Consider the following 13717-nt stretch of genomic DNA (forward strand, 5'->3'; position numbering starts at 1 on the left):
TTTGCTACATATATATTATGCACTGTGCCTTACAATATGACTGTTTACATATGCTAATGCGCCGTGTACGCCATGGACACGTATTGCACTATGCATTGAACTTTGAGCGCTCCTATTGGTCGCCACCGCTGCCCCGCCCTATCAGCGTGTGACGCATGGCGGCTTCTCTAGCCGCCTACGTCACCATCCGCCCGTCTGGATGCAGAGTGTCTGCGCATGAGCGCGGACACACAGGCATCCATCCCACTTAGTCCCCTGTCAGGTCCGCCATGGGCGGATGGATGGGAGGAGATTGTGGTGATTGACGGGCGGAAGGGGCCGCGGCGGTTTACCAAGGTGGGTGTCGGGGGATGGGAGGGACCCCATTTGAATGTACCTATGAGGCAGCAGCCTCTAAGTTCCCCATCAGGTCCGGCAACTTACGGACTATTATGATTGGGCATTATGTAAAGTGTATGTGATTGGCTGCTGCATTTCCATGTTTGATATATAAGCGCCAACTTGTATTGTTCATTTGTGACTTGTCCTCAGCACGAGCTTGATAAAGAGGTGATTTCCTCGAAACGTCGCTGTGACCTGCTGAGATGTTTTTATCTCAATAAAAGAGCATTATTGACTTAGATGGTGCCGGCTGTCTCTCCATTTCATGCAGTGTGATCCGGAGTGCTGCTGGATCTTGGCCTGGCACGTCAGACTAATTTAATACTAAGGAAGTGCTACACATTCTCTTCTCTAAAACTATAATGGCTGAAAACTGAGAAATCATGATTTTTTTTTTCCGTTTTTTTCTTATTCTTCCTTTTAAAATGCATTTACAGCAAAGTGGCTCTTACCAAAATGTACCACCCAAAGAAAGCCTAATTGGTGGCGGAAAAAACAAGATATAGATCAGTTCATTGTGATAAGTAGTGATAAAGTTATAGGCTAATGAATGGGAGGTGAACATTGCGTGGATGCATAAAGTGAAAACGACTGAAGGCTGAAGTAGTTAAACCAAAGTTCTTGAGTGGAGACTTAACATGTTACGGTAACTTGCTTTGAACAAAACTTCTCTATTTGTATCTTTCTGGTTTATAAGCATGAATGTGAAGACCTTAGTCTACATAAAAAAAAAATATTCCGTATAGATGGAATGTTTGTTTTCACATTTACAAAAAGTATGAAGGGAAATAACTAATAAGTGCTGCCTTCTCAGGCAAGATAATATCAATTTATCAGCACTCTTTGGAAGCTGTGGGATTTCCTCCCTTGAAAAGAGAGGAAACAGACCTTTTAACATTTACCTTCCAGTAAGAGCATACTGACATTTATTCCATCTATTTTCATACTGCAAAGTTTTTGTTTTGCTTTTATCTTTGCCTTTTAAAGAGAGCCCGAGGTGGCCACATAAAATTTAAAAAAAAACCTTTACTACCTGAGGCCGGGTGGCTGGGTGGATCAGGCAGCCACCCTCCACCGCTCCATTGGCTGCAAGCCTGCAACTCCACACTTTCACTTTCATAACCTCTGGTGTCACGATGCTGGAAAGAGGTTCTCTTGCGGAGGAGCAGCAGGGGGCGCAGCCTGGGAGAGACAGCTGCCCAATGGCAACTGTGAAAAGACTGCAGGAACGCCCCTAGTGGGCATTTTGAGCAGGGAATCACTCTCCTCCTTTCCCCTCGAGATAAGCGGCTATTATTGTCACCAAGTTCGGAGGGTTATGGGGAAAGGGGGGTTGGTAGAAAGCTGCGTGAGGGAGATGCAGAGGCATGCATGAGGCAGAGAAGTGCCCCTAATTCTACACAGCTACACAACAGAACTAATCTGCATACAAATACTATTGCAAAAATAAGTATTTTCACTTATTCCACCATTATTCCACCATTAACCAAATCGAATAACCTGTTAAGCAATTTCTTTGGCTATAAGGTACTAGTGTTGTTCAATGACATAAAAATAATTCTGAGTTGATACAAATGTTTATGCTAATTTTATGTACATGTAAGTAGTCTAAATGCACTTAAAGGGAACCTTAACTGTGAAATGGAAAAAAAGTTTCACTTACCTGGGGCTTTCCCAATCCCCCTGCAGCCGTCCTGTGCCCTCGCAGCTCCTCAAGTGTCATCCGGTCCCCCGCTGCGGCTTAGTTTCGTTGTTGGCCGACTGCCAGTCGGCTCCCGGCAACGCGTCCTATTGTTCGCCTTCCCCGCTGTCAAGCGTGTCATGTGCAGGCGAAGTACGCTTGCATGATGCGCTTGACAGCGGGGAAGGTGAACAATAGGACGCGTTGCCGGGAGCCGACTGGTAGTCGGCCGAAAATGAAACTAAGCCGCAGCGGGGGACTGGATGACACTTGAGGAGCTGCGAGGGCACAGGACGGCTGCAGGGGGCTTGGGAAAGCCCCAGGTAAGTGAAACTTTTTTTCCATTCCACAGTTAAGGTTCCCTTTAAAGCAAAGCGCCATGGCAGAATTGGTCTACTTTCAAAGGACCGCTACATAAAGTAAGCAGTTGAAATATGACAGAACCAACAAGTTTTGAACTAGTCCATCTCCTCAGGGTTTTCTTTGTTTTCAAAAGCATTTTCTGAACTGCAGTTGCTCCGTCCAACTGCCAAAATAGTGAGTGTTTTACTATTTTGGCAGTTACCTAGCAACTGCCGTTAAAGGATTGCTTTTGAAAACATACAAAACCCTGAGAATCCACCATGAGGAGATTTATTTTATTATTTTTTGTTTATATAGTGCAAATATCTTCTGTAGTCCTGTACAGTGTACAAAAACATACAATCATGGGGAGCATACCGCGTTTCCCCAAAAAGAAGACTGTTATATATATATATATATATATATATATATATATATATATATATATATATATATATATATATATATATATATATATATATATATATATATATATATATATATATATATATATATATATATATATATATATATATATAATTTTTTTTTTTTTTTTTTTTTTTTTTCTTCAAAAGATGTGCTAGGTCTTTTTTTTCGGGGAGGTCTTATATATTGTTAGGGTAGCAAGATCCCCATTCACCATCCCCACCGCCACCCCCACCGCCACTTTACCTCCGGATGACCCCCTCCTCCATAAAGACGCATCCACTCCCTCCACTGCCCGACATAAATCAGTAATTCAAACCGCAGGACAGCGGTAATCTGGTGATTCCCCCGCTGCTGCTTTATTTCCTGCTGGCCCCGTTCTCCATTGCCCGCCTTCATAATTCAAACCGCTGATCAGCGATAAACTGCGGTTAAGGCAGCTACCTACACTGTAACAGCGCTTCCGTGAACAGGAAGTAAACAGAGATGTCACTTTGAATTATGACTGCGGGCAATGGAGAACAGGGCCAGCAAGAAATAAATCGGCGCTGGGGGAATCACCTGTTTTCCGCTGTCTGTCGGGAGGCAGTGAAGAATGGGGATGCGTCTTTCTGGAGGAGGAGGGGGTCTGCAGGAGGTAAAGAGAAGGGGAGGGGGCAGATGGACGGACTGGACTTGCACAGCCACTTGGGATTATTTTAGGGGTAGGTCTTATATTTCGAGCATGCTCGAAATATGGGATAGGTCTTATTTTAAGGGATGTCCTACTTTCAGGGAAACACGGTAGAGTGCACATAATAAAGGCTTTAGTTAAATGGTGCCAGATATAAACGATATTGAACTGCTCGTTTAGTAAAATCAGTGCCAGGATATGCTGTAAAATATAATTTATAATACTGATATTCTACTATTCCTCACTGTAACCTCTATTTTTAGGTTCAGTAAAACAAGTCAGTAAAAGTGATAAATATCATTTGACCAGTATTGTACTACTTGTACTGCTACATTCATATAATATCTTTAACACTTACCAATATTTTACACTAGCCTAACCTCTCCCTACTCTCACACAGAACCCTCTCCTGATGGTGCCTAACCCTAGGCACCATCACTAGCGCTTAAAATGCTCTTACAGTGTGAACCAACCCTAATACTTTTAGTCATCGACTCTGACCAAACATGCAGATCAGGTGCTCTGACTCAAGTCTGACTGAATTAGCTGCTTGCTTGTTTCAGGTGTGTGATTCAGACACTACTGAATCCAGAAGATCAACAGCACTGTGAGGCAACTGGTGTTGTTTTAAAGGAAATAAATATTGCAGCCTCCATATTACTCTCACCTTGGATTCACTTTGAACTATGAATGTGGCTCCTCCTGTCTTCCTCTCCATAGCAACAAATAGAATCGGTCATCTAATTGTTAGTCAGCATTTGTTGTATGCCTATGAAAGAGATTGTGTGTACACATCCAACCACTACCTCCTCTTCTTCTCTTTATGCAGGACTACCTCACTCCACCTGTAGGCCTTTCCCCAAATGTGTCATGCCCAGACCAGGATTTACAAAGGTTTCTCAAAGGTTAGTATGTTTCTGCAGTCACATATATCCAAAGCAAAAACATTGGGTTAAAAAAAAAATGTTAATGCAGCTTGGAAGTGTACCAATTGAATTCCACCTTGGCAGAATTCAGTTTGCAAATTCTGTAAGCAAATGTATGCAGCTTGAAAATGGATCTATCGAATTGCACCTTGGTGGAATTCAATTGGTACATTTGTAAGCTGCTTACGGCCTGTGACCCACTAGGAATTGCTGTGTGCAGCGATTCCTTTTGCATTTGTGATGGCGATTACCCGACTTTTTGTAGTGCTGTACATTTACATGTACAGCGCTTCCAATTTGCGATTTTCAATTTTTTTTTTAAACCTTATTATACTTACCAGGCGTTCTTCTGTCCGTTGCCCTGCCCTTAAAGGAAGAGGTCATAGGCGCTTCTCTATGACCAATCAGAGAAGTGCCTGTGATCCCTTCCTTTTAGAGGCGAGGCTACAGACGGAAGAAGGAAAAACAGAGACCCAGTAAGTATATTAAAGTTTTATTGAATCACTTCACCCCAAAGGGGTTTTTACCCTAACGGACAAGAGCGACTTTCACCTTTCAGAGCTGATCCCTTTCATTTGCCAATAGCTTAAAGAGACACTGAAGCGAGAATAATTCTCGCTTCAGAGCTCATAGTTAGCAGGGGCACGTGTGCCCCTGCTAAAACGCCGCTATCCCGCGGCTAAACGGAGGTCCCTTCACCCCCAACGTGCACAAATTGGTCGTAGATTTTGCTGCTCCTAGAGGCAGGGCTAACGGCTGCAGCCCTGCCTCCAGTCACGTCTATCAGCGGCGCATCACCGCCTCTCCCCTGCCCCTCTCAGTGAAGGAAGACTGAGAGGGGCGGGGGAGAGGCGGAGATACGCGCTGGCAGACGTGCGTGGGGCAGGGCTGCGGCGGTTAGCCCTGCCTCAATCCGGAAGAGATCCCCAGCTGCTCGGAGGGGATTTGTGAGGTAAGGGACCCCCGTTTAGAGGCGCGATAGCGGCGGTTTAGCAGGGGCACACGTGCCCCTGCTAACTATGAGCTCTGAAGCGAGATTTATTCTCGCTTCAGAGTCTCTTTAATCACTACTGATCACAATGAAATGATCTATATCTTGTTTTTTTCACCCCCAATTTTTGGGGTTGATAGTGGTTTTCAGTAATTTATTTTCTATGCATTTTAAAGGGAAAAACAAGGGGGAGAAAATGAAAAAATACAATTTCTCCAATTTCATCCCCTATAGTTTTAATATAAACACTGCTACTGTACATAAAACCCACACATTTTATCTGCCTATTTGTCCTGGTTATTAAAATATTTGAATTATGTCCCTAGTACAACGTATGGTGACAATATATTATTTAGAAATAAAGGTGTATGTTTTCTGTTGTGTTTTTTTTTGTTTTGTTACTTATCTCACGTGCACGCGCACAGCGGCAGCAGCTGTGCACGTGCAGCTTTAACTTACAAAAGGGTCCTGGAGCCGTTAAGTGGCTCCAGCAGGACGTTTTAATCTTTAAGTGGTTAAAATGCGATCGCTCCCCCCCTTCCCCCAAAGTGCTGCATAATTGCTTTGATAAGCAATTCATGCAGCACTTATATACTTTACATTGAGCGCTAACACGGTGAAAAATCGCTATCGCACTAATGAGTCCCCCCTCACTCAATTTCATTGGCAAAGTGTTGGTGCTGCCAAAATGCCCTAGTGGGTTCCTAGCCTAAATTTGCATACAGAATTTGCATAATCCTGCATGAATAGTCTGTGCCCAGGAAAGAGGGATGGGGGTTGTCTGAGAACAAAACTTTAGATTACAAATTACAAGAAAGGTCTTATTTTATGTCTGTATATTTATCCCTGCAGTGTTTCATAGTATGTATTGTATTTTCCGGTTTTGAAATAGTAACATATAGGGGTGTATACACTAAACTGCGTTAGGCCAGGGTCGCCCTTTGCAGAATCGCATGAGCTTTCCCCATAGAACATATTGAAAAACTCATGCGATTCTGCAAAGTGTGACCCTGGCCTTCAGCAGAATAAGGAGCATAAGGTTTCCCACATGATGAATAGAGCATAGTACATTCCAGGTAATGTATTGCATTCTGCTCTATCCATCATGCAGTAAAATTTTACACATGTTATTCTACTTAATGCAGTTTAGAGCATACACTGCATAAAAGTCATGCTTATTTTCTTTTGAATGCTTTTTGTGGGTGGTGCTTATTTTATGGGTTTCTACTCTTTCAACATAGTTATGGCCATGTCACACCAGAAAGTGTTTTAGGGGTTGTTTTTGTTTAAAAAAAACAACAAAAAAAACCTTTAATTGACTTACATTTAAAGAGGAACTCCTGTGAAAATAATGTACAAAATAAGCACTTTTTATTACAATAATTATGTATAACTGATTTACTCAGTGTTTGCCCATTGCAAAATCTTTCCTCTCCCTGATTTACATTATGACATTTATAACATGGTGACATTTTTACTGCTTGCAAGTGATGTCTCTGGAAGGAGATGCTGCTTTTTTTTTTTTGGGGGGGGGGGGGAGGGGGGCAGTTGTAAACAGCTGTTATTTCCCACAATGCAACAAGGCTTCCACAGTGTGATGTCAGTACCTCAGTGCTGTGAGGTGCTGACATCATTTTTGGGAGGGGCTTCACCACAAAATCAGCCATACAGAGCCCCCTGATGATCTGTTTGAGACGAGGAATAGATTTCTCATGGGAAAGGGGGTATCCGCTACTGATTGGGATGAAGTTCAATTCTGGGTTACGGTTTCTCTTTAAATTGTGGTAAAATCGTAGCAAAATTGCCGTGATTGCGAATTTTTAAAAAAATCGCGGCCGTGGCCATCTTGCTACGATTTTAATGTAAGTCAAGGGAAGCATTTTAAAAAGAAAACCACCTGCAAAACACTTTGGTGTGACAGGGCCCTTAATCTGTTTTTCAGACTTCTACACAAGTACACCGTTATAGACTATATGCTTCAAGGGCCATGATCACAAAATAAATAGTAACATTTAAAATACATGTAATCACATACAGTTATGATGTACATTTCTTGCAGAGTAAAATGCACAATAAATCATCTCTTATGTTGCTGTCACATATAGTAGGTAATGAAATAGGTCAGGTTTTGGACAAGACCATCTCCTCAAGGGGGATTCTCAGTATTTCCTTCATTCTTTACAAAAGCTCCCCTGTAGAAGGTTTATATAAAGATCCCTGCCAGCCTTCCTGTTTGCCAGATTGACTGAGCAACTGCCATTCAGTAAGTGCTTTTGAAAAGAAGGAAGGTGTACGAGAGGAATTGCCGCAGGAGACTTGGGTGCAGGAAACAGCCGGTATAGGGCTTATCCTGCTGCTGCGCAAGTTCCTGGCCACGCTAAATACTATTCCCCCTCCAGGCCGCCATGGATGGTGGGGAATGAAATAATTCTGCTCCCAGCAATTGCTGGAAGCCGAATTATTGTGTTTTAAAAGTAACTTCAGCTCCGTCTTCTGACGCGCCGAAGTTACTCCCTGTGCGCCCAAGTCTCCTGCGCTGGATTCGCTGTGTTCGAATAAAGAAGGCCCTGAGAATCCCCTATGAGGTGACTAAAGCAGGAAGAAAAATTGTGACAGATCTGATCAAAGAGGAACTCCAGTGAAAATAATGTAATAAAAAAAAGTGCTTCATTTTTACAATAATTATGTATAAATGATTTAGTCAGTGTTTGCTCATTGTAAAATCTTTCCTCTCCCTGATTTACATTCTGACATTTATTACATGGTGACATTTTTACTGTTGGCAGGTTATGTAGCTGCTGCATGCTTTTTTGGCAGTTGGAAACCGCTGTAAACAGCCATTTCCCACAATGTTCACAGACAGGAAACTGCCAGGAGTACCACGGTCCTCAGAGCTTCTTGTGGATGGGGTGTCACCACAATATCAGTCATACAGCGCCCCCTGATAGTCTGTGAAAAGGAATAGATTTCTCATGTAAAGGGGGTATCAGCTACTGATTGGGATAAAGTTCAATTCTTGGTCGGAGTTTCTCTTTAAGTGACAGCGATGTAGGGAAAAAAAATAGCATTTTATTCTGGAACACATGTATTTTAGATTTTACAATTTTTCATAATCATGGTTCCTTCATTCAATTAGATTGTGCACCCTATCTACTATTGTTGTAACAGGGAAGGGAGAATGTAATCTTATCACGTGACTGAAAGCGCAGGGTTTAGAGATAGTGTGCTGGTTAAAGAGACACTGAAGCGAAAAAAAAAATTATGATTTGTATGTGTAGTACAGCTAAGAAATAAAACATTAAGATCAGACACATCAGTCTAATTGTTTCCAGTACAGGAAGAGTTAAGAAACTCCAGTTGTTATCTCTATGCAAACAAGCCATTAAGCTCTCTGACTAAGTGGAGAGGGCTGTTATCTGACTTTTATTATCTCAACTGTAAGTGAACTGTTTACTTTTTCTCTACTAGAGGAAAGGTCATTACTTCACAGACTGCTCTGAAAGAATCATTTTGAATGCTAAAGCAGGCCATATACACTGGCCCGATTTGCGCCCGTTTCGACAGCAGATTCGATCACTGGGATCGAATCTGCTGCCAATCGTTCACGCTACACGCCGAATTTCGATCCATTTCGTCCGATCCCGTCGATCGTGCCGTGCGGAAAATAACCGTCGATCGCCCGCGGGTAAAGAGCGCATCGCTAGCGGCGTTCGAGTGCCCGACGACCGACGCAATAGAGCCCGCATACATTACCTGCTCCGCCGGCGCGACTGCAGTCTCCCGGTCACCGCTGCTCCGTCTGCGCTCTGGTCTCCAGGTCCGGCATGCCTCACTTCTTCTAGCCCGGCAGGAAGTTTAAACAGTAGAGCGCCCTCTACTGTTTAAACTTCCTGCCGGGCTAGAAGAAGTGAGGCATGCCGGATCTGGAGACCAGAGCGCAGACGGAGCAGCGGTGACCGGGAGACTGCAGTCGCGCCGGCGGAGCAGGTAATGTATGCGGGCGGGCGGGGGCAGCAGCAGCAGTACCACCACAACAGATTGTGAACGGTTTCAGGCTGAAATCGGTTCACAATCTGTTTGCTGTAAAGGTAGCCATACGATCCCTCTCTGATCAGATTCGATCAGAGAGGGATCTATCTGTTGGTCGAATCTGATGGCAAATCGACCAGTGTATGGCCACCTTTAGTGTTGTGTAATCTGCACATATTATAGAATGATGCAATGTTAGAAAAAACACTATATACCTGAAAATAAAAGTATGAGAATATTTTCTTTGCTGCTAATCTTCTAGTAATTATTCATAGTACACAACCAATTCATTATATCATATTTTTTTTCCGCTTCAGTGTCTCTTTAAGTGCTATGCCTCTGATACAGGCGACCTGGGTTCGAATCTTGTCTCTGCCTGTTCAGTAAGCCAGCACCTATTTAGTAAGAGACCTTGGGCAAGACTCCCTAACACTGCTACTGCCTATAGAGCGTGCCCCAGTGGCTGCAGTTCTGGTGCTAAAGTCTGCCAGGAGAAAAACAAGATATAAATGTTATTTGTCTTGTGTCATAGTGGTCTGAAAGAGGTTCCACCTGCTGTAGATATTAGTTAATAAAGATGATCATGCATTTGAATACATAATTTGCATAATCCTGAATCTCACTGACCATCCCTATTGGTTAAATAATCACATTTATGGGTTTCCTTGTTCATTAGAAAATGTAAAATATAATTGTGCAACACCAGCATAGAAAAGGGATTAAAAAAAAATGCATGTTTTGTGTTTTTCCATACACTATTGTGCTTTTTCAGTGTTAACAATCCCTAACTGTAGAAAGGATTTAACATACATACCATGACATATAGATGAAAGGCACTAAGGGCTTGTTCACACTATGAGCATTTTCAGGGTTTTTAAGCGCTGGCGATTGATTCACTATGAGACAGAGTTCACATGTAAGCGTTTCGATTTTACTAAAATCGCAAACTAGCTACATGTAGCATTTTCTCAACGATTTGGCTTAATGGAAGTTGTAGGGAAATTGCAGAGCTTAAAGAGAACCCGAGGTGGGTTCTAAGAATGCTATCAGCACACAGAGGCTGGGTCTGCATAGAATGTCCAGCCTCTTTTGCTATACTGCTGCCCCCAGGCCCCCCCCCCCTGCGTTCTGCTATGCCCCCATAAATTAAATGCCGCGCTAGCGACACACAGCGTGTCGCAGCCGGCTGTTTACCTTTTGCAGTGTCCGTCTCGCCGCTCCCTCGCCTCCTCTATGTCGCCGTTCCTCGCCTGCGTCCCTTCCCTCACCGCTGATTGGAGGGAAGGGACGCAGGCGGGGAGCGGCGATATGGAGGAGGCGGGGGAGTGGCGAGGCTGACACTGCAAAAGGTAAACAGCCGGCTGCGACGCGCTGTGTGACGCTAGCGCGGTGTTTGATTTATGGGAGCATAGCAGAACGCGGGGGGGGGGGGGGGGGGGAGGCTTGTGTGCTTATAGCATTCTTAGAACCAACCTCAGGTTCTCTTTTTTTTTTTTTTTAAAGCGCTTTGTATAGCGATTTCCAGAGCGCTTCTATAAATAAATACATTGTATTTATTCATTTCCGGGTTAAAGCGTTCACTTTTGGACTGACGTCAGGAAGTGAAAAAAAATTGCTGAGCAAAGCGCTTATAAAAGCGTTTTTCGAAGCACAAATCACTGGGGAAAAGTTTATCAAAAATCACAGCACAAATTGCTCAGCGCTTGCGATGGCGATTTAGAATGTGAATAAGGCCTAACAAAATGTTGGTAAGGATGTCATTTTCATATCAGCCATGCACTGCAGCAGTTGTCATAGTAAAAGTAATGTACTGTACAAGTATTTAGGTTGTTTATTTTTATATTTATTTGTTCTGTACTGCAGGTTGGTGTGCCATACCATGAAGCAGCACTCCAGAAGTGTTTCTCTTTGAGGCAGTTTGAATCAACAATTTCCCAGTCTTGCTTACCTGAGCGTGGAGACACTTCCTGTGTGGGCTAAGCTGTTAAGTCTGAAAATGTGTTGCCTTGGGTCCTTTTCCTTCCTCTTGTGTGCTCTACAGACTTCATATATGTTAGTTTGCCCTCCAAAGAGTTGGAGTACTTAAAAGATACCCGAAGTGACATGATGAGATAGACATGTGTATGTACAGTGCCTAGCACACAAATAACTTGGCTGTGTTCCTTTTTTCTTTCTCTGCCTGAAAGAGTTAAATATCAGGTATGTAAGTGGCTGACTCACAGAAAGTGACTACAGTGTGACCCTCACTGATAAGAAATTCCCCTTTTTACCTCTTTCTTGCTCTCAGAAACCATTTTCTGCTAGGAAAGTGTTTTATAATTGGAATTTCTTATCAGTGAGGGTCACACTGTAGTCACTTCCTGTCTGAGGCAGGACTGAGTCAGCCACTTACATACCTGATATTTAACTCTTTCAGGCAGAAAAAGAAAAAAAGGAGCACAGCATAGTTATTTGTGTGCTAGGCACTGTACATACACATGTCTATCTCATCATGTCACTTCGGGTATCCTTTAAAGAGAACCTGAGATGGGGCAGATGGGACTCAGAGCCATGTTCTCTGTCTAATGACATGGCTCTGTGTCCCCCAACCAACACTCTGTCCCCCCACTGCAGTGTTATAGCCCCCTCCCCCCCCCTCGAGTGCAGCGACAAGGTATGTCGCTAACTCTGAGGTAAACAGAGAGGAGAGGGATTCCCTGTTTAAAACGCCCGCCAGGGGCTTTCCTACAGAGTTTCCTGAGTTGCCATTGGGCAGCTCTCTCCCTGGCCATGCCTCCTGCTGCTCCCCCGCCTCCCTGCATGCTATGAGAGAACACAGTCTTTCAGTGCAGCATCGTGACCCAGGGGTCACACAAGTGAAAGTGGGCTATTGTGGCCCACAGGAGCAGCGTTTTTTTTGCGGCTACCTGATCCACTCAGTCCTGCGAATCGGGTAGCCTACTTTTTTTTTTTTTTTGAGCCCACCTTGGGCTCTCTTTAAAGGGAAAATGGGATGAGAGGGATTTGGAGGCTGCCATATTTATATCCTTGTAAACAATTCCGGTTGCCTGGCAGCCCTGTTGATCTTTTTGTTAAGTAATGTCTAAAGGTGCCCATGCACGATGCAAATAAAATGATCCGATTTTACGGCAATTTGATAAAGATTGGATTTCCAGAAAAATCTAAAGCTACTTTTTCATTAGAGTAAGGAATCCGATTGGATTTCCCATTTTTATTGGATAAAATTGATTGGGAATGGTGGATTTTTCTGATCAATTTTTATGAAAATTGAATGGTGTGTGGTCGATTATCAATTTATTAATATATACTGTACATCCTAATAATTTTCCAATCATTTTTATCACAATCGTATGGTACATTAGTCAGATTTTTGAAATGTTACAATCAGAAAAATTTATTCCAATTCTTGAATTGAACAGATATTTTAAAAATTATATGATGTGAGGCCACCTTACAGTGGTCATGCACGAATTGATTTGCATCAAATTCGACCATCAGATAGTTTTCTGTCAGATGCCTGTCAGGTCAAATCTGACAGGAATCCATCTGATGTGTGCCTCACACTAGGAACAGATTTCCAATAGATTTCAGAATGTCAGAAAACTGATGTAAAGGCATTACTGCACCATTAGATCCAATGCAACTCTACGGTCCATCGATCTGCCAGTAGCAGATCGACTTAGATTTTCCATCCTGTCAGATCAAATCGATCGAAATTGTCTGCAAATCAATTGATTGTGCATCAAGTCAATCGATCGAGTGCTGAAATCGACCAGTGTATGGGCCCCTTAAGTCAAAACTCTGGAACAAGCATATGGATAATCCAGAGTCAGAGTACTGAATCTGCTGAATGCTTGTTCAGGGTCTATTGCTAAAATTATTAGAGAAACAGAATCAGGAAGGCTGCCAGGCAACTGGTATTGTTTAAAAGGAAATAAATATGGCAGCTTCCATATCTATTTCACCTCCGGGTTCCTTTAAAGAGGATCTGTAACCTCAAAAAAATCCCCTGGGGGGTACTCACCTCGGGTGGGGGAAGCCTCCGGATCCTAATGAGGCTTCCCACGCTGTCCTCTGTCCCACGGGGGTCTCGCTGCAGCCCTCCGTGCAGCTGTGACGTAATATTTACCTTCCTGGCTCCTGCGCAGGCGCTCTGACGGCTGTCGGCTCCGAACTACACGGAAATACCCGATCGCCGTCGGGTCTGCTCTACTGCGCAGGCGCAAGTTTCCGGCGCCTGCGCAGTAGAGCGGACCCGACTGAGATTG

The 13717-nt window shown here is 43.4% G+C and overlaps 1 long non-coding RNA gene across 1 annotated transcript in view; it reads left to right on the top strand.

The window, feature by feature from the left end:
• LOC137534168 (uncharacterized) overlaps positions 1–4397 on the top strand; it is a 28857-nt gene extending 24460 nt beyond the window's left edge. The window contains exon 3 of the long non-coding RNA XR_011024321.1: positions 4333–4397. This is a non-coding gene — a long non-coding RNA (uncharacterized lncRNA). The remainder of the gene's footprint in view (positions 1–4332) is intronic.
• The last annotated feature ends 9320 nt before the right edge of the window (positions 4398–13717 follow it).

The sequence above is a fragment of the Hyperolius riggenbachi genome, chromosome 10, assembly GCF_040937935.1.
Source record: "Hyperolius riggenbachi isolate aHypRig1 chromosome 10, aHypRig1.pri, whole genome shotgun sequence".
NCBI classification, from domain to species: Eukaryota; Metazoa; Chordata; class Amphibia; order Anura; family Hyperoliidae; genus Hyperolius; species Hyperolius riggenbachi.